Raw genomic sequence first — 27,879 nt, 5'->3', positions numbered from 1 at the left:
TAGAGCTTTTTGCAGCAAACTTAAAGGGACAGAGTGCCAGTGTAGATGCTGCCGTTCATTATATAACCATAACTGACCTCCTCCAGTATCCCATAATGCCCGCCGTGAACTCGCCTGCCCTGCATTCTGCTACAGAGCCATGGGGCCCTCTCCTTTCATAGCTCTAGGAAGTTCGGACAGCTAAGCCTGCTGCTCTGCTCCGGCAGCCAGGAGCAAATCTCTGCCGTGGATGCTGCTCTCTCCCGCCCTGCAAACACAGAGCAGGTGGCAGGAGCTTCCTTACAGTGGGGGCGGTGGGGCATTGGCATCTGAACTGTGACACCCCCATGATACCCCTTCCTTCGAGGAGGCTCTTACCTTCTAAACAGGGACGGCTGTTTTCTAGTAAAATCACTAAAAGGAAAGGAGAAAACTCGAAAGAGGTTCCTCCTGGCGCTCACGTCCGTGAACTCAAATACTCTCTCAGTCCTCAAAGAGAGACCTGGAGAAGGAGACTTGCTGAAGCAAAGCCCCAAGGGTCTCTGAGGTTTCCCTGCCCCTCACCCCTGTCCTGCCTGGCTGATGTCAGCATCTCTCTGTGAGGTCACCACCTCCCCACCACCTTGGACCAATAGTCTGAGGTCCTGCAAAAGGCCTTTGTGATGTCACTGCCACACCCCTCCCTTGCTATGCCAATGTCCTGCCCCTGGCCAGGCACTTTGGAGGTTTGTGCTACTCCCTGTGGATCACCCCATCCAAGGAGTGTTAGTTCAAGGCAGCAAGCCGACTAGACAGGAAAACATCAGATGCTGCTCCCAATGCTACACTCAGTTTTTCAGAAATTAGTCAACTTTATGGCCGGAAGAGACCATTAGAGCATCTAATCTGACCCCCTGCATATCACAGGCCTCCTATATGACACAAGAGCTACTTCGGGGGCAAAAACATTCCAGAAAGGCATCGAGTCTTCATTAAATGACATCAGGAGATGGCGAATCCACCACTTTCCTTGGTAGCTTGTTCCTGTGGTGAATCATCCTCACTGCTGAATTTTTGTACCCTATTTGTAATATGAATTTCTCTTTTCACTTTTTGGTCTTGTTATGCCTTTCTCTGCTCGATTAAAGAGCCCTTTAATACCCAGTCTTTTCTCTCCCTGAAGGCACTTCAACACTTCAGTGAAGTCACCTTTCAATCTTCTTTTGATAAGCTAAACAGGTCGAGCTCTTTCACTACTCACTAGAAGGCATTTTTCTCCAGCCCTCAGAACATTTGGTGGCTCTTTGCTGCCCCAGCAGAGCAGTTTGCAGGGACCACTGGAGTGGTTCATGGAATGGCTGGTGGAGTGGAGCGGCTCAGACTCCCTGCTTGCAAGAGGGGAAGTATTGCCTCCTAGAGGCACCCAGGGGGGTGATGTGTAAACGTCCCAGGTCACTGGGTGGGGGCTCGAGCCAGTTTTGTATTGTTTTATTGAAGCGGAACTCCCAGATACTGAACCCAGCCCTTGTTTCTGCCAACTCAGAGGGGCAGAAGAGTTACAGGAATTTAGCACACAACCCTCCCTGTTCCCATGGGGAGATTCTAGGGAAGGGGGAGTCATTCCTCACCTGTGTTCCCAGAAGAACTGCTAGGACTCCTTCCTGCCAGCTACTCACTCCTGGATTCACCCTCAGCCCCTGGGATCTTTCTGCTCCAAAGGCTCCAGAGTCCTGGGGTCGGGAGGGCGTCACTGCACAGTCTGAAACACAAGGGAGGTTTCTGGAATTGAAGGAAGGAGCAGAAAATGGAGAGGAAAGAAACAGAGAGAAAACGCCTCATCTCTCTCCCCTCCCCTTCCCAGAAAGAAATGTTACCAAGGACCAGCGTTAGGGGAAATGGTGCCCTGGGTAAAACTTAGACTTTGGCACTTCCCCATCACCCCTGGACGATCCCCCTCTCCCTTTACCCCCTAGCTCCTGCACTCCCAAACCTTGCGCCTCCTTCACCCCAAATCCTGCTGCCTCCTGTGCCCTAAACCCTACACTGTGTCCCCTTTGCCCTTAACTCCCACACTCCCCTCCTGTGCCACCAGCCACTGCCCCCTCTTGCACCCCTTTCACCCCTAACCCCTGCACCACCTCCTGTGCCACCAGCCACTGCCATCTCCTGCACCCCCTTCACCCCTAACCCCCGCACCCCTTCCTGTGCCACCAGCCACTGTTCCCTCCTGCACCCCCTTCACCCCTAACCCCTGCACCCCTTCCTGTGCCACCAGCCACTGCCCCTCTCCTGCACCCCCTTCACCCCAACCCCTGCACCCCCTTCCTGTGCCACCAGCCACTGCCCCTCTCCCGCATCCCCTTCACCCCTAACCCCTGCACCCCCTCCTGTGCCACCAGCCAATGACCTTCTGCTGCACCCCTTTCACCCCTAACCCCTGCACCCCATCCTGTGCTCCCAGCCACTGCCCTTCCCCTGCACCCCCTACTGTGCCCCCAACCTCTGCCCCTCTCCTGCACACCCTTCGCCCCTAAACCCTGCACTCCCTCCTGTGCCCCCAACCCATGCCCCTCTCCCGCACCCCCTTCACCCCTAACCCCTGCACCCCCTCCTGTGCCACCAGCCAATGACCTTCTCCTGCACCCCTTTCACCCCTAACCCCTGCACCCCATCCTGTGCTCCCAGCCACTGCCCTTCCCCTGCACCCCCTACTGTGCCCCCAACCTCTGCCCTCTCCTCCACACCCTTCGCCCCTAAACCCTGCACTCCCTCCTGTGCCCCCAACCCATGCCCCTATCCTGCACCCCCTTCACCCCTAACCCCTGTGCCCCCTCCTGTGCCCCCAGCCACTGCCCCTCTCCTGAACCCACATGCGGACAGTGACCTGTGTGCATGGAGCAGCTAGCATTGCTCCTCCCTGGGATGCTGCTCCTCTGGGTACCCCTAGGGGCTGTGGGGGCAGGGAGGGGGAGAAGTGACATCATCTGAGCTCCCTGCATCCAGGTCACTTTCCTCAGCTGGGCTGCATAAGGGGAGGGCAGAGAGCAGCAGCTTCTGATGCTCCCCTCACAGCACAGCCCAGGTACGGAAAGTGACCAGGACACATGGAGCACATAGTATTGCTCCTCACTCCCCCCCAACCCTCTATGGCCCCATGGAGGAGCATTGGGGCAGGGGAGAACAGTGAGCACCTTTGCACTGCCACACGGTGCCCTTTGACCCCCTGGAGACTTGGGTGACTATTGGGGGGCCCCGCCCCTAGTGCCGGCCAGTCTCCCCAGCACGAATAGCAGAAGACACAGGGAGAATGGCCCCACACTCTCTCTTTTTTCTTTTCTAATACATTTTAGCTTAGTTAATAAGAATTGGCTATAGCATGTATTTTGGGTAAGATCTAAGTTATAATTTAACCTGGTTATGTGGCTGATCCTTTCGGATCGGAAGAACCTTTTCTTTTATATGATGAAGTAAGATTTTCAGGAATCATCATCATATTTGACAGGTGTGTCTGGACGGAGGCCTGAGGCTGGGTACTTTAAGGGAACTGCGTGGGTTAAACTTCTAAGTAACCAGTGAGGTACTACAGAAGCTGTTCTGTGCTGGCTTGGTAAATCTAAGTATTGAAATCACCAGCAGCGTTTGGGATTTGTCTGCCCTGTTTTGTTTGCAGTTCACCCTGATTGAGTGACTTCAGCTGGCTCCCACGGGCAGCACCGTCACACCTACATCCAGGCTGTAGGGGTCCGAGGGATCCTAGGGGCCTTGGGGTGCACAGATACCTATGTCCAGGCCGTAGGGGTCCCTGGGGGATTAGAGAGTTTTGGGGAGGGGACACAGATACCAATCTCCAGGCTTTAAGGGTCCCAAGGGGGCATAGGAGGTTTGTGGGGGGCACATATTCCTACATCCAGGCTGTAGTTGTACCAGGGGGGCTTAGGGAGTTAGTGGGGGGCATAGATACCTATGTCCAGGCTGGAGGCATCCTGGGAGTCTTAGGGGATTTGTGGGGGCCCAAGATACCTATGTCCAGGCTATAGGGGCACCAGGGGGTTTTAGGGGTTTGGGTAGGCACAGATACGTATGTCCAGGCTGTATTGATCCCAGGGGGGATTAGAGGTTTCATGAGGGGCACAGATATCTACGTCCAGATTGTAGATGTCCGGGGGGGGGCATTAGTGGAGTTGTGGGGGTACAAATACCTACATCCAGGCTGTAGGGTTCCTGGGAGGTTAAGGGGTTTCTGAGGGGCGCATATACCTACGTGCACACTGGAGTGTCCTGGGGGGCTTATGGAGTCTATATGGGGTACAGATACCAATGTCCTGGCTGTATAGGTCCCTGGGGGCTTAGGTGTTTGGTGGGGGGCACAGATACCTATGTCCAGGCTGCAGGGTCCTGGAGGGGCTTAGGGTCTGTCACGGAGTGTGGGGGAGTCCAGCCTTGCACCTCTCTTCCTGGGACACACAGTGACTGTCAGCCAGCCATTAAAACAGAAGGTTTATTGGACAGCAGGAGTGAAGGATACAGCAGAGATTGGAGGCACAAGCAGGATCCCGCAATCGAGTCCTTCTGGGGGTTGAGGAAACTTAGTTCCCAGTATGGGATTCCCTGAATTCCAACCACCCAGACCAAAACCGAAACTGAACTAACCCAGCAACCTCCAGCCGGCCCCTTCCTGCGTCCAGCTTCCCGGGCAAAGGTGCTGACCCCCTCCCCCCTGCCTAGCTCAGGTTACAGGCTGAGCACGTGTCCGGTGCTAAAGTCACCCCCTGCTCTCCCATCCCCCACACAGACAGTCCCTACTCCATCACAGTAATGCCCAGAGCATTTCCCGCATGGAGCAACAGTGACACCGTGTGGCCACGCGGGGTAATGCCCAGAGCATTAGCTGCATGGAGCAACAGTGACAGCATGTGGCCACGCAGGGTAATGCACAAAGCATCACGCCTATGTAGAGGTTGTAGAGATCTCTGGGGGGCTTAGGGGTCGTGGGGGGCACAGGTAGCTACGCCTAGGCTGGAGACGTTCTGGTGGGGATTAGGGGCTTCATGAGGGACACAAATATCTATGTCTGGGCTGGAGAGGTCCCTGGATGGCTTAGGGGGTTGTGGTGAACACAGATACAGACGTCCAGGCTGTAATGGTCCCTGAGGATTTAGGGAGTTGGTGAGGGGCACAGAAACCTACGTATGGTCTGGAGGGGTTCCTGGGGTACTTAAGGGGTTGTAGTTGTGCAGATACCTACGTCCCAGTTGGAGGGGGACCTGGGGAGCTTAGAGGGTTTGTGTGGCATGCACACACCTACAGCCAGGCTGGTGGGGGCCCTATGGGTCTTAGGGCATTTGTGGTGGGCAGAGATAACTATGTCCAGGCTGGAGAGGTCCTGGGGAGGGCTTAGGAGGTTCCTGGAGGTCACAAATATCTACATCCAGGCTGGAGGTGTTCTGGGGGTATTAGGGAGTTGTGGAGGGGCACAGATACCTATTTCGAGGCTGTAGGGGTCCCGGGGTTGCTTTGGGGCATTTGGGGGTACAGATACCTACGTCCATGCTTTAGGGGTTGCTGGGAGGATCAGTGGGTTTGTGAGGGTGCACAGATACCTACGTCCAGGCTATAGGGATCTTGGGGGGGCTTAGGGTTTTGTGGGGGGCACAGATACCTTCATCCAGGCAAGAGGGGTCCTGGGGGCCTTAAGGGGTTCGTGTTGGGCACAGATACCTGCGTCTAGGCTGGAGGGGTTTTGGGGGTCTTAGGAGGGTTGTGGGGGCACAGATACCTATGTCCATGCTGGAGGGGTCCTGTCATGGCTTAGGGGATTCGTGGGGTCAGAGATACCTACGTCTAGGCTGGAGGGGTCCCGTGGGGGATTAGGTGCATTGGGGTGGAACAGATACCTATGTCCCGATTGTAGGGGGCCCTGGGTAGCTTAGGTGGTTTGTGGGGGTCACAGATACAAACATCCATGCTGTAGAGGTCCCCAGGGTCTTTGTGGGGCTCTGGGGGTCACAGATACCTACCTACAGGCTGGCGGGGTCCTGTGGGTCTCAGGGGGTTTGTGGGGCGTACAGACGCCTACATCTGGGCTTGTGGGTTCCCTGGGGGGCTTAGAGGTTTGTGGGGAGCACAGATACCTTTATCCAGACTAGATAGGTCCCAGTGGGATTGGGGGCTGTGGGGGTCACAGATACCTATGTAAGCCGAAGTAGGATGAACTCTACCCTGACATCTGGTGGTGAATTATGGTGAGTATGGAAAAGAATTTCAGGGGCTGATTGTGTTTGCATAGACACACCCACCCCTCCTGACACGGCAACGACTGCCTGGGATAGTTGCTTTGGCAGCTGTGGTATCCCCAGTTTATTTGTTGTTGAGGCGTGAGATGTGGAGTGTTGTCACCCTGAGTGTGTGGATGAGGAACTGTGAAACTGCTTTGAGACAGGGATTCTCACCATCAATTGACTGGCACTCGCTAGACAAGGGAGTGGGCTCCTTGGATGACCCAGAAACGCTAATTACACTTTTTTGTTTCTTAACAGTTGAATAGGAGAGGTGATTTTCTTAAGAATTGAAGTTCCAGGTTTCTGATCTGAAATTGCTAAAGAGCTGTGCCAGATAGTGGGGGAGTCTGAAGATATGTTGTGGAGCAGAATAACTGATGGAGAGAAGTAGTCTGTGGGATGGTTGGAGTGGCCTATGGAGTGAGGTGAGCAGAACAGTTTTTGGGGACAGCTGGAGCAGATCACAGGTCGGCTGGAGGAGCAGAGCAGCTGGTGGACTGAGGTGGGCAGTTTGTGGGGAAGGCAGAAGCAGAATCCCATGGAGAGGCGGGGCAGTTGGCAGTGGACCATTAAGGTGCCCCTTTCTACCCAGGCTAGCAGGGGGAAAAGCCCTGCAGATAGACTCTTGAACTCTGGGGCTGTGGGACTGTGGATGATTTTGGGGTTGCTGGACTCTTGAAACATTTGAGGTATTGGACTTTGGAGTCTTGGGGTGATTTGGGGATTGCTGGACTCAAGAGCCCAGGGAAAAGGACACGGCCTAGTTGAGATGTTTTCCCAATTTAATGCTATGTTGTTTATCTCATGTTATTAAACATTTTCTGCTACACCCAGACTCTGTGCTTGCGAGAGGGGAAGTATTGTCTCTTTGAGGCACCTAGGGGTGCGTATGTAAAATTTTCCCATGTCACTGGGTGAGGGCTCGAGCTGGTTTGCATTACGTTGTAGGGAAGGGACCCCTATGTATTGAACCCAGTCCTTACTGCTATCAGTTCTGTCTGGCAGAAGGGTTCCACCTACGTCCAGGCTGTAGGGGTCCCTGGGGGGCTCAGGGGTTTGGTGGGGGGCACAGATACCTACGTCCAGGCTACAGGGGTCCTGGAGGAGCTTAGGGGGTGTCACAGAGTGTGGTGGAATCCGGCCCTGCACCCCTCTTCCTGGGACACACAGTGACTCAGCCAGCCAGTAAAACAGAAGGTTTTTTTTGGCCAACAGGGACAAAAGATACAGCAGAGCTTTTGGGCACAACCAGGACCCCTCAATCGAGTCCTTCTGGGGGTTCAGGAAGCTTAGTTCCCAGTTTGGGATTCCCTGAATTCCAACTACCCAGCTCCAAACCAAAACTGAACTAACTCCCTCCAGCTGGCCCCTTCCTGTGTCCAGCTTCCAGAGCAAAGGTGCTGACCCCCTTCCCACTGCCTAGCTCGAGTTACAGGCTTAGGTCCTGTCCCTCACCTAAAGTCACCCCCTGCTCTCCCATCCCCAGCACAGACAGTCCCCACTCCATCACAGTAATGCCCAGAGCATTTCCCCCGTGGAGCAACAGTGACACCATGTGGCCACGCCGGGTAATGCACAGAGCAGTCCCTCATGGAGCAACAGTGACACCGTGTGGCCACGCAGGGTAATGCACCGAGCACCACACCTACGTAGAGGCTGTAGAGATCCCTGGGGGGCTTAGGGGTCATGGGAGGTACAGATAGCTACGTCCAGGCGGAGGCATTCCGGGGGGCTTAAGGGGGTTCGTAGCATCACAGATACCTACGTCCAGGCTGTCGGTGTCCTGGGGAGATTAGGTGGTTCACTGGGGACTCAGATACATCCAGGTTGGATGTGTCCCGAGGAGCTTAGGGGGTTCATGGGGTGCTCAGACACCTGTGTCCAGTGTGTAGGGATCCCTGGGGGCTCAGGGGGTTCGTGGGAGTCACAGATAGGTACGTCCAGGCTGAAGAGGTCGCTGGGGAGTTTAGGGGTGTTGTGGGAGCACAGATACCTATGTCCAGGCTAAAGGGGTAATAGGGGTACTTAGGGGATCAGGGAAGACACAGATACCTAGTCCAGGGTTTAGGGGTCCCGAGGGGATTGGGGGTTGAGGGAGGAACAGATACCTACGTCCTAGCTGCAGGGGTTCTGGGTGGTTTAGGAGGTTCGTTGGACTCACAGATACCTACGTCCAGGCTGTAGGGGTTCCTGGGGCGTTAGGGGGTTTCTGGGGGTCACAGATACCTACATGCAGACTGGAGGGGTCCTGGAGGGCTTAGGAGATTTATCAGGGGCACAGATACCAACGTCCTGGCTGTAAAGGTCCCTGGGGAGCTTTACAGGTTTGTGGGGGGCACAGATACATACGTCCAGGCTGTAGGGGTTCCCGTGGCGATTAGGGGTTTATGGGGGGCACGGATACCAACGTCCTGGCTGTAGATGTTCCTGGGGCGCATAGATCGGCTGTGGTCGCACTTAACCCTACATCCAGACTGTCAGGGTCCCGTGGGGGATTAGGGGGTTCGTGGGGAGCTCAGATACCTATGTCCAGGTTGGAGATGTCCTGAGAAGGATTAGGGAGTTTCTGGGGTGCACAAATACCTATCTCCAGGCTGTAGGGGTCCCTGTTGGCCTTAAGGGTTTGTGGGGGGCAGAGATAACTATCTCCCATCTTTAGGGGTCGCTGGGGAGGCTTAGATGGTTTGTGGGGGGGGGCAAATACCTACGTCCAGGCTGGAGAGGTCCCTAGGGGGCTTATAGGGTTCGTGGGTGGCACAGATACCTATGTCCAGGCTAGAGGGGTGGCTGGGGGGGGGTTGTGGGAGCACAGATACCTAACTTCAGGCTATAGGGGTCCCAGGGGTGCTTAGGGGTTGGAGCGGGCACAGATACCTACGTCCAGGCTGTAGAGGTCCCGAGGGGATTGGGAGTTCTGGGGGGCAGAAATACCTACGTCCAAACTGGAGGTCTCCCTGGGGGTTTAGTGCATTTGTGGGGGTCACAGATGCCTACGTCCAGGCTGTAGGGGTCCTGGGGGGCCTTAGAGGATCGTGGAGGGGCACAGATACATAACTTCAGGCTATAGGGGTCCCAGGGGTGCTTAGGAGGTGGGAGGAACAGATACCTATGTCCAGCCTGTAGGGGTCCTTTGGGGGGCTTAGGGGGTTGTGGGGGTAAAGCTACCTACATCCTGGCTGAAGGAGTCCTCAGGGGGTTCGTGTGGGTCAGAGATACCTACGTCCAGGCTGTAGGGGTCTTGGGGGGCTTAGGGGGTTTCTGGAGGTCACAGATACCTCCGTGCAGACTAGACAGGTCCCGGGGGGATTAGGAGGTTTATGGAGTGCACAGATGACAACTTCCAGGCTGTACAGGTCCCTGGGGGGCTTAGGGGGTTGTGGGGGGCACAGATATCTATCTCAAGGCTGGAGGGGTCCCTGGAGGGCTTAGCGGTTCATGGGGGCACAGATACCTACGTCCAGCTGAGCTTTTCCCTGGGGGCAGCCTGAGCGCAGCTGCCATCAGCTGTTTGCTGGGCAGGCTCTGCTGAACTGCTCCCCTCTCCCTGCTCCTGCGGGGGCTGAGTGAGTCCCCCCACCAACAACCGCAGGGGTCGGAGTGGGCGGGGGGTGTGGGTCCAGCAGCAGCACAGCCCGCCCTGCTCCCTGGGGCTTCCCCCCACCTCTCAGGCTGATGACTCTGCCCTGGCCTCCGCGTGAACCACTGCTCCCTGCCTGCCAGGTTCGACTCCGGCCACAGCAACATCGGGTGCCCCAGGGAGCCCAGCTAGGCTGGGGCTGGGGGCAGTGGGAGGCTGGGGGGAGGAGAAGCTCCGATACCGGCAGGAGGTGGGGGGGAGGAGAGGAGAGGAAGCGAGCTGGAGTGGGGGAGGAGAAGCCCCGGGCCCCTGCAGGAGCTGCATTGGGGTGGAGAAGCGCCAAGCTGGGGCAGAGGAGGAGAAGCCAGACTGGGTTGGGAGGTGGGGGGAGAAGCCCAGATGCCAGCAGGAGCTGCACTAGGGGATGGTGAAGGGGGAGAGGAGCCACCCTGGGGCAGGGAGGAGAAGCCCTGGACCCTGGCAGAAGATGTGGGGCTGAAGTCCCTGGCTCCGGAGCCCCAGCCCCACCTTAGTGGCAAAAGGGTCAGGGCTTCAGCCTTGCAACCACTCTGTGTGGAGCTGGCCTGAGCCCCTCACGCTGCCATCCCCCCTGTGGAGCTGGCTCTCACTCTCCAGCTGTGGAGAAATACAGCCCCAATCTCCCCATGTTGGGATCTCCATTTCCCCCACCGTCACTCAGCCATGAATGGATTTAACCCAGGAGGCAGGATCAGCATTGGCCCCATTTGGCAGGTGGGCTCTAGGGCACAAAGAGGTGCAGTGACTTTCCCAAGGCTAAGCAGGGAGTCTGTGGCAGAGCAGAGACTCAAACCCAGAACACCTGAGCCTGAGTCCTGTGCCTTAACCACAAGGCAACCTTCCCACCGAAGGAGAAGGAACCTCCTCTGCCACTTTGAGAGTGTGGGTGGGAGCAGCCACGAGACAGAGCTGCCAGGAGGTGGTGGGGTTGGATAGTTGGGGAGGTGATTAGTGGGTTTGGGGGTCTCTGGAGGGGGAGGTCATGGGACAAGGAGCAGGGGGGTTGGATGGGTTGAGGGCTCGGGGGGTGCCTGTCGGGGGGTGGAGTAGAGTTGGGGCAGGCAGGGAGCAGAGGGAGTTGGATGGGTCGGGAGTTCTGGGGGGTCCTGTCAGGGGGCAGGGAGCGGTTGGATAGGAGTGGGAGTTCCGGGGGTCTATCTGGGGGCAGGGGTGTGGATAAGAGTCAGGGGGACAGGTAGGGGGCAGGGCCCTAGGGAGGCAGTTACCGGAGGGGGGGTCTCAGGAGGGGGACCAAACCCTGGGATAGGGTTTTGCCGCAAGACAAGATAGCACAGTAGCCAATGGTTAACAGGTTACATAATGTCTCCACCCTTGGTCTCAAGTTAGTAAGTTAACATTTCATTAACACTTTGATAAAATGTTATTAGTATAAAATATATATATTGAATTCTGATTTGGGGTCCATAGGAATGGAGCAACTCCTTTGATTGTCCAACAGGTACATTCCTAGGGGTTAAAGCAAAGAAACAGTGAAAGTATATGGCAATAAAGATTGTTTTCTGTGTGTCTGAAGGCAGGCATTGGTCCTTGGGAAGGGAGGTGAAAGGATGCCATATCTTATACTGACATGTGCCAACTTTTCATAAACTCAAGGTTGGATCTGTGGGAAGAACGTCTCCCTACAGAAGAGACTGACACAATAGGAACAGGGATTCTTTGTTCAATCTGCAACTCTGAATAAGACACAATGATTTAGTTCTTAGCTCCAACACCTGGCAATTTGCTGATCAAGCCTATCTTAGCAAACAAGGCTTTCTGTTAACCCAGCTTTCTTTTAGCTGGTCACTATTTGCTAGGCTTCTCGTCCCTTGACCCTACTCTGGACTTTGGTCTGGAAAAGAGCTGGCACAATCCATAGACCAGGTTGTTATACAAAATGCACATGAATTTTAACCCTTCACGTACAGTAATGGCAAAGTTCTTGGTTCAGGCTTGTAGCAGTGATGGAATAAACTGCAGGTTCAAATCAAGTCTCTAGAGTCCATCCACAGCTGAGATGGGTCATTCAGTCCTTTGTATAGAAATTCAGTTTGTAGCAATGTCCCTCCAGAGGTATGAAGCAGGATTGAAGACAAGATGGAGACGAGGCATCAGCCTTTTATAGTCTCTTGCCATGTGGTCTTTGCTTTCTTTGTCCCAAGGACACTCTATCCAGCACTTGGCATAGAAAAACCTTAGAGTTCTGTCCATAGGCAGGTCCCTGCATACCTTGCTGAGTCACAAGGCGTATCTGCCTTCTCTCAATGGGTCGATTGTATAGCTGATGGTCCTTAATGGGCCATCAGGCAGGATAGGCAGAACTGACACCAACTTGTCTGGCTGGGGTGTTCCCCGGAAGCAGAGCACAAGTTTGAAATAGGGACAGCAAAGAGCCAATATTCATGACGTCAACTACAAAAATGATACACATCTAGAGATAGCATCATTATAATCAACCAATCAAAACCTCTCCATAGACCCCTTACACAACAACCTTTCTACAATTTTGGTTGCAAATATAGAACCGTGGCTGCAACAGTGATCTATACAGTTACAGATTATGTCAATAACGTCACAGGAGGTGACACGGCGTCAGTGAGACTGATACTGGAATGCTGCCTCCAGTTTTGGTGTCCTCATTTGAAACAGATATTGTGAAATTGGAGCTGAAGGAGCAAAGAGCCACCAAATGTTCTGAGGGCTGGAGAAAAATGCCTTCTAGTGAGCTATTGAAAGAGCTCAACCTTTTTAGCTTCTCAAAAGAAGATTGAAAGGTGATTTCATTGAAGTATTGAAGTGCCTTAATGGAGAAAAAAGATTGGGTGTTAAAGGGCTCTTTAATCGAGCAGAGAAAGACATAACAAGACCCAATGATTGGAAGGTGAAAAGAGACAAATTCATGTTACAGCTAAGCCCCAAATAATCAACAGTGAGGATGATTCACCACAGGAACAAGCTACCAAGGAAAGTGGTGGATTCAGCATCTCCTGATGTCATTCAATGAAGACTAGATGCCTTTCTGGAATGTGTAAGCCCCAAAAGTAGCTATTGTGTCATACAGGAGGTCTGTGATATGCAGGGGGTCAGATCAGATGCTCTAATGGTCTCTTCTGGCCATAAAGTCAACTAATTTCTGAAAAACTGAGTGTAGCATTGGGAGCAGCGTCTGATGTTTTCCTGTCTAGCCGGCTTGCTTCCTAGAACGAACACTCCTTGAGTGGGGTGATCCACAGGGAGTAGCTCAAACCTCCAAAGTGCCTGGCCAGGGGCAGGACATTGGCACAGGAAGGGAGGGGTGTGGCAGTGACATCACAAAGGCCTTTTGCAGGACCTCAGACTATTGGTCCAAGGTGGTGGGGAGGTGGTGACCTCACAGAGAGATGCTGACATCAGCCAGGCAGGACAGGGGCGAGGGACCAGGGAAACCTCAGAGACCCCTGTGGCTTTGCTTCAGCAAGTCTCCTTCTCCAGGTCTCTCTTTGAGGACTGAGAGAGTATTCAGGTTCATGGACGTGAGCGCCAGGAGGAACCTCTTTCGAGTTTTCTCCTTCCCTTTTAGTGATTTTACTAGAAAACAGGCATCCCTGTTTAGATGGTAAGAAACCTGTTCAGTCTGATCCATCTGGTGACAGTTGAATTCTAGGCATGGAAAACACGAGCTTAAGGAGGCAGAATTTTATTCCACACCTGGGATTTTGTCCCTTAGAATCACTGGGGACATTAGGATTTGTCCTTTTTGTTTCACCTTTTCCTCCATCTCTCCCTCCCTCCTTTCTCTTCGTCTCTTGCTTTTCTTCTTTCCCCTGTTCCCCTCCCAACAGCAGGAGAGGGAGGGGTGTGTGTGTGTGTGTGTGTGTGTGTGTGTGTGTGTGTTGCGGGGCAGTGCTCTGCAGCTCTCACTCTGGAAGGTCCCCACCCAAAAATGTGAGGCTGAACTAGGGCTCGGGCAGTGATCCCCACCAGTGACCTGGGCCACCCTTTGGGCTCTCTGGTGAGAACCCTCAGCCTCCCGTCCTCCGTCTCTACCCTGATTGGCTGAGCAGGGGCTTATTAACAGGGAGGAGACTCAGCTCCTTGTTGTTCTCTTTTAAGACCAAGGAAATAAGTCAGAACCAGTTCTGTGTTTGATGAGTTTTGCTGCTTCTCGGCATTAATTATCTCTGAGCAGTTCATGATTCTCTCTAACATTGCAGTTCTCCTCAAATACTTGCTGAATAATTACTGTCACTGTTGTTGGTCTGGAGCTCATCTGAGAGCACTTGATTCAGGTCATTCAATGTCTGAAATTCAAGATCCAATGGTTAGTTTGAAAATCAGGGCTCTGGGGGCCTATTCCCAACTCTGCCTCTGACTGGCTGTGTGACCTAAGACAAGTCAATTCTCCTTTCTCAGCCTTAGCTTCTCCCTCTTTCAAGTAGGGATAATAATGATCCGCTCCTACCTACCTCATGGTGCATGGAGGCAGGGCTGGCTCTAGGTCTTTTGCAGCCCCAAGCAAAACAAATTTTGGCTGCCCCCACCCCAGCCCTGGGCCCCCCCCCCACACTCCCCTGTTGCCCAAGCCCTGGGCTCCGCCGCCCACCTGCACCCCCTGGCACTCCAATTCTGGGCCTCCTCCCAACCGCATCCCCCTGCCATCCCAGCCCTGGGCTCTCCCCTCCACACCCCGTGCTGCCCCAGCTCTGGGCTCTCCCCGCCCACCAGTGCTCCCCCACCCACACACCCCCTGCCGTCCCAGCCCAGCCTGACTGGCTGTGTGACCTGAGACAAGTCAATTCTCTTTTTCAGCCTGAGCTTCTTCATCTTTGAAGAAGGGATAATAATAATCTACTCCTATCTACCTCACAGTGGGTGGAGGACGGGGATCCATTGGAGAGTGTCACTAGGAGTAGGGCATAATATGAGGTGTCCTATCACGTTTACTCAGAGGAGATTAGCACATAATAGAATAGCTGAATCAGTCTATTTTATTTGTTTTTTTTATTTTGAAATTGGTAAAAGCAGCAAAGACTTAGCTCAGACTGAAGCATCTGATCTAATGTTCGAGCTTTAAGTGTCTCCTCTTTGCATGTGATGAGACAATTTATCACACTGTGACAAGCAGGAGATTCTTTTGTTTTGCAACAAAATACTTTTGCAAAGAACTTTCATCCCGCTTGTTATGATTTTGAGAAACAAACCGGTCTAGTCTGAATGAAATTTCCCCACCATCTCGATTCCTGGGCTCTATCCCTACCTCTAGGGGAGAGGGGGACGGTTTGTCCCTTAGAACAGGAGTCAGGACCAGTGCCTTCTCTTTCTGGCTCTGCCACCACCTTCCTGTGTATGCCCTTGGATAGGTCACTTCCCTTCTCTGTATCTCAGGCTCCTCCCCATCTGTCCAATGGGAACAGGGACAGTTCTCAAACTCTGGGCAGTTGTGAACCTGAGTGAGATAAGGGGCATTAAAGCCCTGTGTGAAGGAGAAAGGGGAGTTTCACAGTGTTTAGCACCAAGGAATTCTAAAGTTTGCTAAAATGTCTTGTTTGCGGAAACAAGAAATGGTCGGGGCCTAACTTTTTTAAAGCCCATTCAGGGATGTGAGTCCCTGTCTTTTAGGTACCTGGGGTTCTTGGCCAGCAGGAGAGAAGAGGTTCCTGCCTCCATTTTTGGGGCCTAAACAAACCAGGTGTTGTGCCCCAGTTCTCGTCTGAAATCCCTGAAAAAGAACATCTTCCCATCCATGAACAAGACAGGACCTAACGTGCTAGTTATATTTTAATAAGACAAAAGCCTCCTCAAACCCAGTGTCACAATCACTGGAATGATTTTGCCTTGATATTTTACCAGCCGCAGACACAAAGCGAGTCAAAGTACAGTTTCTGTTCGGAGTCAGTGCACACACAAGAATCCGGAGGCTTTTAATTCCTTAGGTTCTGCTGCCATTTCATTTCTGTCCTCTTCCAAGATTGATCATTGTGCAAAGCAATGTTTGGCTTTGGGAGTGTCCCCTCTGGTCCTGCCTGCCACCTATGGGCAATTTAAAAGGGCCCAGAGATCCCTGCCACCACCACCACCAGCACAAGGGGGCTAAGGCAGTTTTCTGCTCACCCTCGCTCCGTGTGGCACGCCACCCCCAGAAGCAGCTGGCACGTCACTGCAGCCCCTGAGGTGTGGAGGGGTCTCCCCGAGTGCCAACTCTGCCTACTGTGGCAATGGGAGCTGTGGGGTGGAGTCTTCTGGCAGCGGTGCACAGAGACACTCCCAGCCCTCCTGCTTAGAGGCTGCTTCCAGAGAGGGGTGCGCATTGCTTTTGTGAAATGCCCGAGGTAAATGCTGCACCCCTCACCCTCTCCTGCACCTCTCACACCCTGTTCCAACTCAAACCCCATATCCACACCCAAACTCCCTCCAAGACCCTGCCCACCACACCCACTCCTGCACCCCAACCCTCTGACTACGCCCAGACCCTGCACCCAAAGTCTTTCCCAGAGCGCAACCCCTCTCCCTCCCACACCCAAACTCCCTCCCAGAGCCTGACACAGACGTGGGGTGGGACAGGACTTGGTCCCATTCTGGGAACCACCAAAAATTATACAAACCTGCCACCTCTGTCCAGCCCAACCTTCTGCTGATGCACCTCAGCCCACACCCGTGCAGGGTTTGAAGCTTTCATTGTTTAAATGCCAGGACACTGAGGGATTTCAGCTCCCCTTTGCCCAGAGGGAACCTTCACCCCACTCCCAACCAGGTTCTTGTCCACGGGATCACTGTAGGGGGGCTGGGTCCCTCTGGGTCTTTTTTCTCTCTAGGACAGGCCAGGGTGCAATAACTGGGGCATCTGAGCACCCAGGACCTTCTGTGGGGCTGCCATTTCCCTTCCCCTTCTGTGGTCCCATCTGTCACTGACTCCAGCCTTTTTTCTATCCATCGTCAGCACCATCCCAAGCCAGCTGCACCCGCCTCAAAAAGTCAGTGTCCCCTGGTGGGTGTAAATCACTGACCTCTCTCCTCTCTGAGCACTGACAGCCCCTCTGTTTCCTTGCCTCTCGGGCTGTGCAGATGGGACCTTTCCCTCCAGTGCTGGAGGATTCACCCTTCTCATCTACCATTGTCCCAAGCAGCACCGCGGGTGAGAATCTTAAACATAGTGAGGTGACTTAGGAGCAGAAACTCCCCCAGGACCTTCCATGCAATTTTCCCTTGCCCCTCAGTGAGCAGGATTGAAGCTCAGGCATGGAGCCTGGTGGGCCACATCCCCTCTGGGCATGAGCAAAGCAGCAGGGTGAAAAAAAGAGCCTGGAGATGCTGGGGATTGAACCCAAGACCTCATACATGCAAAGCATGTGCTTTACCACTGAGCTACACCTCCACCTTGGGCAAGTTCCTGCTCTGAGGGTCAAACCTGCTGTCCTGGAGGTTGGTGGCTCATGGGGAACACTTTGCAGCAGGGCAAGATTCTACACAGCAGAGGAGGCAAGAGAGAGTGCATGCCCTGGACCCAGGGTGCAGCGATACAAGACTCAGCCCTCATACTGCATTGGCTGGGTGCAGGGGTGAAAGTAACTTACAGGACTTACCGGTACTGTGGGAGTCCTGAGGGGGCGTGGCATCATCCAGAAGAGGCGTGGCCTCTCAAGAGTTAAAGGCCCTGGGGCACCAGCTGTGGCTGGGAGACCCAGAGCCTTTAAATCAACCAGGGGCTCCTAGCTGAAGAGGTCGCTGGGAGCCCCCCGGGGCTCATGGGGCAAATTAAAGGGCCTGGGCCTCCGGCCACCAGGAGAACCCCGAGCTTTGCGGGGCTGGGGCAGGGATTTAAAGGGCCCAGAGCTCCTGCCACTGAGGGGAGCAACGAGACCTTTAAATCCCAGCCCCAGCCCGGTCACCAGAGCCGCGGCCGGGATTCAAAGGACTCTGGGCTGCCTGCAGGGGCTGGGAGCTCTGAGCCCTTTAAATCTCAGCTGCAGCTGGGATTTAAAGGGCTCTGGGCTGCCCGCAGCCGCGGGAAGCTCTGAGCCCTTTCAAGCCCGGCCCCAGCCCGGCCGCCAGAGCCCTGGCCATGGGCAGTCCAGAGCCCTTTCAATCCCCGCCGTGGACGCCGGTGCTGTCCAACATGGCGTACTGGCTCTTGCTGGTACGCCATAGCAGACTGGACCGGCTTACTTTCACCTCTGGGTGGGTGGGTGGTGCTGCAATCCCCTGCTAGAAAGTAATGGTGGTGAGGGACTCTGTGAGCAGCTCAACACCCAACCCTGGTGGCAGACGCAGTGTGGGGGATTCCAGGTGTTTCTAGGATCCACGATTTCCACCTGCCTATAAAATCCAGCTTTCCCCAGCACATTCACTGCAGTGCAACTGGGTCAGTGTTTCCATGGCTGCACAGCAAAGAATCGCTCCCAGTTTCCTCTCTATCTGCAGCAGGATTAGTCTGTGTCGGTGGTTAATGAGATGGCTCTTGTAGTTTGTTATTCATTCCCCACCTTGATAATTCAGACAGTCCCTTTCCTACTCAAATCCCCAGCACCTCAGTGACCCTGGTAGCAGGGGTTGAGTTTTCCCTGAGGGCCTGAGATTTTCAGGGGTCTTTTTCCCTTCAGCTGGAGTGAACTCAGCTTTTCCCTATCCCAGACATTCCATGAAATGACAACAGCAGCATAAAGAAAGAGAGGAGGGAACATCTCATGGCCAGGGCTGGATGTGCCCAGGGTCCACCTGCTTGGCCATTGTTTCCATGGAGTTTGGCCCCCTGCTTTGCACAAGGGACAGAGAAAGATCTTGCTGTTCCTGTGTCTGTGCAAAGAAAATTGTGCTCCGGTATGAAAGAGAGGTGGGAAATGGCCCCATGATGGGACAATATCCTCAGGATTTAGACCTAAGGACTCAGGTTGAGAACTGATTTAACTCCACTCATCTGGGATTTAACAAATTCCCTTCCACGGAGACAGTGGGAACTTGTGACCTTGATCCAGACTCTGCAGCTTCAGGCTGCTTTAACTCCTGGTAAAAACCTGAACTTGATTCCAAGAAGGGAGAGAGGAGAAACCTGAAGTTGCCTTTCGTCCAAGGCTGGGATCTCCTGGATGGGTAGAAACGTCCTTCCCTGCTACCAGGGGACAGCAGCTACTGGAGACATAGCAGAGCTCAGAGGAAGGGGGTTGTTGAATGCACTTTATGTGCACAGGACCCCACTAACTCTAAATCCCCCATTCTAGCAGGAACTTAGAAAGTCAGACCTCGGTCAATGGCAGGACTGGGCTTTGAAAAAGAGATTCGTTTTTCCTCCCCGTCATGAGAAAGAAAGTAAGAGCTGGCAGCTCTGGTGCAGAAAACCACTTTTTCCTCTGGCTGCGGAGCTTCCAACCAGGTGCAGACGACTGGTGTCTCCTGAAGCGGGGGGCCACAATGTCAAGGTTCAGCCCCATCCCCTTGCAATCAACAGCCCCCCCAGCTGTGAACAGTGCAGGGAGAGGAAGCAGCAAGGGCAGCCCCTCTCCACTCACCCGTGCAGCAGCTGCGGTGCAGGGAGGGGGCCTGGCAGCACCACATGATGCAGCAGGAAATAGCTAACCCAGGTGGGGCACATGACCCCACACACGCCCTCTGCAAGTGTTGCCTCTGAAATTAGGAACACTGGTGAGTCCAGGGCACAGCTGCACACCCAGAAGAAAGCCCAGCACGACACGCCCAGGGTGAAGGGGGTGCTAACGCCTGGCATCAAACCAGAAACCTTTAGATCTTCAATCCAATGCTTTCCTAGCTAAGCTACTTTGGCAATGACTGTGCACCAGGAAGGCTTAATACACGAGTCACAGGACATGCTGGGAAGATTTAAATCTGGATGTCACAACGCAGGAGCCAAGCAGTGGACTTGACCTGGAGGGGCAGGCTGTGGTTTCCTGTATCCCATTCACTCAAGCCAGCACCTGCCCCCTCACAAGCTGTCACTGGCACCCCCAGGTTGGCAAGAAAGGAGCAGCGGTTCTCACTGGAACAACCTCACCCACAGCTCGCAGGCTCCTCCCAAGCCTAAAAGGGAAAACCATCTTGCCAGAAAGCAGCTGACTAGGACTCACCATTCTCAATAGAACATCTCTCCAGTCAACAATGGCAAATGCAAGATGGACATCGCTTGCTATTTTAACACTTGGAAATGTCATCAACTAGTCTCTGGATCTCTCGAATGCTGTGCTTCAGTTCATGGGGGAAAGGCGAGAGTAGCGACCTTTCAACTAAAGGCCTGAGGTTAACATCCTAACGCTGTCTCCTACTGTAACACTATTTAATACTGGCCAGCCCTGTGCTGGTGACAGTTCCATTGCTAGGTGTTAGTACAGTTCAGTTACTGTCAAAATTAAAAAGTTTCTATATGCTTAGAGGAAATGAATTTGTTTGATTTGCTTATATGTGGCATGAATAAATACAGGTTTACAGAACCTAGCCTGCAAATTTATCATCTTATATGACAGAGAAAATCGTGCATCGAAATCATGAACTGAACTACAAATGCCATGAAAAATAAGATATTCAAAATTTTAACATGGGGGAGGCACCGAAAATACGTCTTGCCTGGGGTGCCACTTGGTCTAGGGGAGGCCCTGTCTGGGAGAACAAGATTTAGTGGCACATCTCTATTTTCAGGCTGTAATCTGTGGGCACCCTGCTCTGGGGGAGGGATCGCGGTAGCCCAGACTCAGGGGTGGAACAGGCCCCTGATTGAGGGGGTGGCTGCATGGTTTACAGCACTCTGATGTCTCAGATAATTTGTCTCTCCAAAAGCTTCAGATCTGCATCCCCAGAAGGCTCCTGCGCTGCCTCTGCTCCTTTCTCCTTCTACAGCAAGAAGCAGCAGCAAGGGACAGGGATGAGCCATAGGCACTAGGTGGGGGGCAGAGGCTTCAGGAGCCCAGAGTGTTTGCCTGTCTGGGCATTTTGGCTGAGACCTCAGGGACATATTGTCAGGCAGAATCCCAGGTATCTGTATGAAAGGAGTATGGGGACGTAAGAGCAGCCAGACTGGGTCAGACTGGGTCCGTCTCGCCCAGTGTCCTGTCTTCCCATAGTGGTCAAAGCCAGGTGCCCCAGAGGGAATGAACAGGAGAGGTAATCATCAAGTGATCTATCCCTGGTCACCCACGCCTAGCAAACAGAGATTAGAGACACCTTCCCTGCCCATCCTGGCTCAGAGCATGTCCTCCATGAATCGATTTAGCTCTTTTTTTGAGCCCTGTTATAGTCTTGGCCTTCACAACATCCTCTGGCAAGGAGTCCCACAGGTTGACTGTGCATTGTGTGTAAAAATACTTCCTTTTGTTTGTTTTAACTGTGCTTCCTATTAATTTCATTTGGTGACCCCTAGTTCTTGTGTTATGAGAAGGAATAAGTAACACTTCCTTATTTACTTTCTCCACACCTGTCATGATTTTCTAGACCTCTATCATATTTCCCCTTAGTCATCTTTTCTCCAAGCTGAAAAGTCTCAGTCTGATTATTCTCTTCTCGTATGGCAGACACTCCATACCCCTTTCTGAACCTTTTCCAATTCCAATACATCTTGTCTGAGATGGGGTGACCGTATCTGCATGCAGCACTCAAGATGTGGGCGTACCATGGATTTATACAGCAGCAATAAGATTTTCTCTCTTATTTTCTATCCCTTTCCTAATGATTCCCAACATTCTGTTCACTTTTTACCGACCGCTGCACACTGAGTGGATGTTTGCAGAGAACTATCCACAGTGACTCCAAGATCTCTCACTTGAGTGGCAACAGCTATTTGACATCCCATCGTTTAATATGTAGCATTGAGATTGTGTTTGCCAATGTGCTTCACTTTGCATTTATCAGCATTGAATTTCATCTGCCATTTTGTTGCCCTTTCACTTAGTTTTGTGAAATCTCTTTTTAGCTCCTCACAGGCTGCTTTGGACTTAACTGTCCTCTGTAGTTTTGGATCATCTGCAAATTTTGTCACCTCTCTGTTTAGCAGATCGTTTATCAATATGTTGACTAGTCCTGGTCCCAGTATAGACACCACTAGGTACGAGTTTGCATCCTGAAAACTGACCATCTATTCCTTCCCTTTGTTTCCCAGATTTAACCAGTTATTGATCCATGTGAGGACCTTCCAGAGGTGAAAGTAAGCCGGTACGTTCTGGTATAGGGTACTGGCAAGAGCGGGTACGCTGTGCCAGCCCGGCCTGGCTTTCCCAGTCTGGTGATTTAAAGGGCCCAGTGCTCCCTGCAGTGGCCGGAGCCCCAGGCCTTTTAAATCGCCTCCTGAACCCCCCTGCCGGAGCCCTGGGACCTTTAAATCACCTCCCAAGCCCTTCTGCTGGAGTCCCCGGGAGGAAATCACTGCCATGGATGCTGCTCTCTCCTGCACTACGAACACAGAGCAGGGGAGGTGGGAGCTTCCTTACAGTGGGGCAGGGGAACCGTTGTCTGAACTGTGGCGCTTTCATGACACTCCTTCCCCAAGGAACCACACTCACACCACCCCTCCCCCTGAGGCCACCCCCACAGAACTCCTCTTCCACCCAAGACTCCACCCTTCCCCCCCCTCCATCAGTTGTCCTAACAGCCGGTAAAGAGTGGCGGGGCCATGACCCTCTAACCCCCCTGTTCCAGCACACCTGACACAGAGCTAAGCAGGCCGCAGTGTGCATGTGTGACAGAGGCTGCTGTGCTGAGCTGAGCCAGTGAGGGAAACAGGGGCTGATGTTGGGGCTGTCCCCCTCCCCCTGCCTCAGGACTGGTTGCTTGCAGCAGCTGTCTGAACTTAGAGACAGTTTTCCGACTCACTCACTCTTCACCCACCCACCCAAACACATTGCAGTTGAAAAGCAGCTGGCAATCTAGTAGGATTCCCATGGAACAATGGGATAGAGAAACCTGCATCGTGTGATGCTGTACCAGCCCAGGAGGCATTGCAAACCCTTCCCAAAGCATCTGCAGTCAGTTGCACAGCTACCCACAGTGCACTGCTCTCTGTGGCCATCCAAGAGTCTAGGATGGATGTGCTCTGGTAAGACAAGAGGCATAGTGTGGACATTCAACAGCTGTTTAATTCAAACACTTTAAAGCCACATTACCCGATAGTGTAGATATAGCTTGAGCGCGAGACAAGACCCAGCTCCCTTGAAACTAAAGGACAACAACTTCTTCTGTACTTGACAAGATTTGAACCTGCATGAGGAAACCACAATGGATTTTTAGTCCAGCCCCTTAACCACTCAGCCACAACTACTTGCTTGAGATGGATCTCTCACTACACTCCAGTTCTGTTCTCACTGAGTGATCAATTCCAGATGTTTCCTCAGACCAGCTTCCACAACACACACACTGCTGTGCCATTGTGTAAGTGTGTCCCTGGCTGAACTGCAAGAATTCCTGCTCATTTCCCTTCTGGCTGGAGCATGAGGAGAGTGTGTTTGTGGCCAATGACGTTCCTGTAGATTGTTGTCCATTTCCTGCCTTGATCATTCAGACAGTTCCTTTACCACCATATCCCCAGCACATCAGTGATTGCAATAGCAGGGGGCAGGTTTTCTCTGGGGCACTGAGATTTGTCAGGGAGTTGGTGGCTCCTTTCTTTCCTCACCCTGGAGTAAACTCAGCTTTTTATTCCATCCTTGATGTTTCAAGGCACAACAACAGATGACCAAGGAAAGAGGTGAACAGGGCGGGCCTCAGGGGAGGGGCAGAGAGGTGCAAGTGGTGGGCAGGGCCGGTCTCATGGGTGGGGCAAAGAGGTGTGGGTGGTGGACAGGGCAGGTCAGGGGAGGGGATAGAGAGGTGTGAGTGCTGGGCACGGCTGGTCTTAGGGGAGGGGGCAGAGAGGTTTGGGCAGGGTGAGTCTCAGGGGAAGGGCAGAGAGGTGGGGGTAGCAGGCTGACCTTGGGGGCGGGAATGGACAGACACAAGGAGGCTTTCGGGGAGAAGAGGAGTGAGCAAAAGGTGGACCAGCAGGCCTCAGCTAAAGAGAAAGAGCAGGGGTGGGAGAAGGGCCAAATGGGAGTGAGAGCAGAGCACAAGTGGGGCCTCAGAGGGAGGAGAATGAGTCAAGGGGGTGGAGTGGGCAGGGCTGCCCAGAGGATTCAGGGGGCCTGGGGCAAAACAATTTTGTGGGCCCCTTCCTTAAAAAAATGTTGCAATACTCTAGAATACTATATTCTCATGGGGGCCCTGCAGGGCCTGGGGCAAATTGCCCCACTTGCCTCCTCTCTGGGTGGCCCTGCCCTCAGCCTCTCCTCATAAGTCCCCTGCCCCCTAATCATTTTTGTTGCCCTCCCCTAGACTCTCTCCAATTTGTTTCTGTAGTGGTAGGGCGAAAACTGGACGCAATGCTCCAGATGTGGCCTCACCAGCCCCGAATAGAGGGGAATAATCACTTCCCTCAATCTGCTGGCAATGCTCCTACTGATCCAGCCCAATACGACCAGTTACTCATATTGAATGCAGACCCACCAATATTTGATCAATTGGTTCCTGTCCATTCAGAAGGTTCTTTCCTACCTGTTCATAAAGAATGAAGATGCTCTAAGCAGAGGGGAGAGAGCTGTCCCGTCCGTGTAGTTAATCCATCTCCCCAAGAGGTGATAGCTATGTCACTGGGGGAAGCTATGTGGGTGGGCGTGCAAGCTGTGGTAGCTCCATGTATCTATAAGTTTAATGAAACCCCATTTTTAAAAGCACTGTGGTCTGGGAACAGAACAGGAGATCTCTGAGGCAGGGCCTGTCCTTCAAAATCTTTAAGATCACTGACTTACCTCCACAGCAGCCATGGGGGTGTAGCTCAGAGGTAGAGTGTTTGACTGCAGATCAAGGGGTCCTTGGTTCAGATTCAAGTGCCCCCTTACAAAGCTCTTCCTTCAACCAAAATAATGGCTTTTCCATTACGTTGAGGAGTTCCACTGAATAGGGATCCCTGAAATGAATGGAAACACTCAATATCTTCCTGTGCAAATGCATAAAAACCTAGCAAACATGTGCCTCCACTGAAATCAGTTCCAATCCTCTACAGGATTAGAGAATGCTTATTGAGGTTGCAGGAAGCAAACCATCCCGATATGCAGAAAGAATAGTAAATATGGCAGGCAACCACCTTGACTTAACAGTGAAATCCTTGCTGATCTTGAACACAAAAAAGAAACTTACAAGAAGTGAAAGATTGGACAAACGACCAGGGAGGAGTATAAAAAGATTGCTCAGGCATGCAGGAGTGAAATCAGAAAGGCCAAATCACACTTGGAGTTGCAGCTAGCAAGAGATGTTAAGAGTAACAAGAAGGGTTTCTTCAGGTATGTTACTAACATGAAGAAAGTCAAGGAAAGTGTGGGCCCCTTACTGAATGAGGGAGATAACTTAGTGGACAGAGGATGTGGAAAATACTAATGTACTCAATGCTTTTTTTGCCCCTGTCTTCACAAACAAGATCAGCTCCCAGACTGCTGCACTGGGCAGCACAGCATGGGGAGGAGGTTGTCATAAACAGATAGCTAAGGGTTAATGTCTCTTACACCTGGAAAGAAGTAACCTGAAACACCTGACCAGAGGACCAGTCAGGAAACCAGACTTTTTCAAATCTGGGTGGAGGGAAGTTTGTGTCTGAGTTCTTTGTCTTGTGTCTGTCTCTCTCTCGGCTATGAGAGGATTTCTGTTTCCTGCTCTCTAATCTTCTGTTTCCAAGTTGTGAGTACAGAGATCATAAAACAATAGGGGTTATTGTTTTTTTTCTTTTGTATTTACATGGTGTAGTTGCTGGAATGTTTTGAATTGTATTCTTTTTGAATAAGGCTGTTTATTCATATTTCTTTTAAGCAATTGACCCTGTATTTGTCACCTTAATACAGAGAGACCATTTTTATGTATTTTTTTTCTTTCTTTTTATATAAAGCTTTCTTTTAAGACCAGTTGGAGTTTTTCTTTAGTGGGGAACTCCAGGGAATTGAGTCTGCAGCTCACCAGGGAATTGGTGGGAGGAAGAAGTCAGGGGAAAATCTGTGTGTGTTAGATTTACCAGCCTGACTTTGCATTCTCTCTGGGTGAAGAGGGAAGTGCTTGTGTTTCCAGGACTGGAAATAGGAGAGGGTGGAATCCCTCTGTTTAAATTCACGGAGCTTGCTTCTGTGTATCTCTCCAGGAACACCTGGAGGGGGGAAGGGAAAAGGTTTATTTCCCTTTGTTCTGAGACTCAAGGGATTTGGGTCTTTGGGTTCCCAGGGAAGGTTTTTTGGGGGACTAGAATGCCCCAGAACACTTTTAATTTTTTGGGTGGTGGCAGCTTTACCAGGTCCAAGCTGGTAACTAAGCTTTGAGGTTTTCATGCTAACCCCCATATTTTGGACGCTAAGGTCCAAATCTGGGAATAGGTTATGAAAGAGGTGACCAGTCCTCTGTGGAGAAAGAAGTGGTTCTAGACTATTTAGAAAAACTGGAGATGAGCACATGTCCATGGGGCTGGATATGCTGCATCTGAGGGTGCTAAAGGAGTTGGTGGATGTGATTGCAGAGCCATTGGCCATTATCTCTGAAAACTCATGGCGATCGGAGGAGGACCTGGATGACTGGAAAAAGACTACTGTAGTGCCTATCTTTAAAAAGGGAGGAAGGAGGATCCGGGGAACTACAGGCCAGTCAGCCTCACCTCAGTCCCTGGAAAAATCATGGAGTAAGTCCTCAAGGAATCAATTCTGAAGCACTTAGAGGAGAGGAAAGTGATCAGGAACAGTCAGCATGGATTCACCAAGAGCAAGTCATGCCTGACTAACCTAATTGCCTTCTATGAGGAGATAACTGGCTCTGTGGATGAGGGGAAAGCAGTGGATGTGTTATTCCTTGACTTTAGCAAAGCTTTTGATGTGGTCTCCCACAATATTCTTGCCAGCAAGTTAAAGAAGTAAAGGCAGGATGAATGGACTATAAGGTGGATAGAAAGCTGGCTAGATCGTCAGGCTCAATGGGTAGCGATCAACGGCTCCATGTCTACTTGGCAGCCGGTTTCAAGCGGAGTGCCCCAAGGGTAGGTCCTGCGGCCAGTTTTATTCAATATCTTCATTGATGATCTGGAGGATGGTGTGGATTGCACCCTCAGCAAGTTTGCAGATGACACTAAACTGGGAGGAGTGGTAGATATGCTGGAGGATAAGAATAGGATACAGAGGGACCTAGACAAATTAGAGAACTGGGCCAAGAGAAACCTGATGAGGTTCAACAAGGACAAGTGCAGAGTCTTGCACTTAGGATGGAAGAATCCTTCTTTAGAGGTTTTTAATCTCCTTCTTTAGAGGTTTTTAAGGTCAGGCTTGACAAAGCCCTGGCTGGGATGATTTAGTTGGGGATTGGTCCTGCTTTGAGCAGTGGATTGGACTAGATACCTCCTGAGGTCCCTTCCAACCCTGATATTCTATGATTATATGATTAGATGCACTAATGGTCTCTTCTGGCCATAAAGTCGACTAATTTCTGAAAACCTGAGTGTAGCATTGGGAGCAGCATCTGATGTTTTCCTGTCTAGCCGGCTTGCTGCCTAGAACTAACGTTCCTTGAGTGGGGTGATCCACAGGGAGTAGCTCAAACCTCCAAAGTGCCTGGCCGGGGGCAGGAGAGTAGCACAGCGAGGGAGGGGTGTGGTAGTGACATCACAAAGGCCTTTTTGCAGGACCCCAGACTATTGGTCAAAGGTGGTGGGGAGGTAGTGACCTCACAGAGAGGTGGTGACCTGACTGACATCAGCCAGGAAGGACAGGGGCAAGAGGCCAGGGAAACCTCAGAGACACCTGTGGCTTTGCTTCAGCAAATCTCCTTCTCCAGGTCTCTCTTTGAGGACTGAGAGTATTCGGGTTCATGGCCGTGAGTGCCAGGAGGAACCTCTTTCGAGTTTTCTCCTTCCCTTGTAGTGATTTTACTAGAGACCAGCCATCCCTGTTTAGAAGGTAAGAGCCTCCTGGAGGTTTGAAACCTGTTCAGTCTGATCCATTTGGTGACAGTTGAATTCTAGGCATGGAAAACACAAGCTTAAGGAGGCAGAATTTTATTGTGCACCTGGGA

General features: G+C 52.3%; 1 long non-coding RNA gene and 1 other non-coding gene across 2 annotated transcripts in view; both read right to left on the bottom strand.

Annotated features, from left to right (window-relative positions):
• Positions 1 to 27,879, bottom strand: part of LOC127039473 (uncharacterized) — an 85,416-nt gene that overhangs the window by 34,190 nt on the left and 23,347 nt on the right. The window lies entirely within an intron of this gene.
• TRNAA-UGC (transfer RNA alanine (anticodon UGC)) lies at positions 17,132 to 17,203 on the bottom strand. Its single transcript has one exon. It is a non-coding gene; the product is annotated as a tRNA-Ala (tRNA).

This window comes from Gopherus flavomarginatus, chromosome 23, assembly GCF_025201925.1.
Source record: "Gopherus flavomarginatus isolate rGopFla2 chromosome 23, rGopFla2.mat.asm, whole genome shotgun sequence".
NCBI lineage: Eukaryota > Metazoa > Chordata > Testudines > Testudinidae > Gopherus > Gopherus flavomarginatus.
The sequence above is the reverse complement of the archived record's forward strand: the minus strand, read 5'-3'. Positions and strand labels throughout refer to the sequence as shown.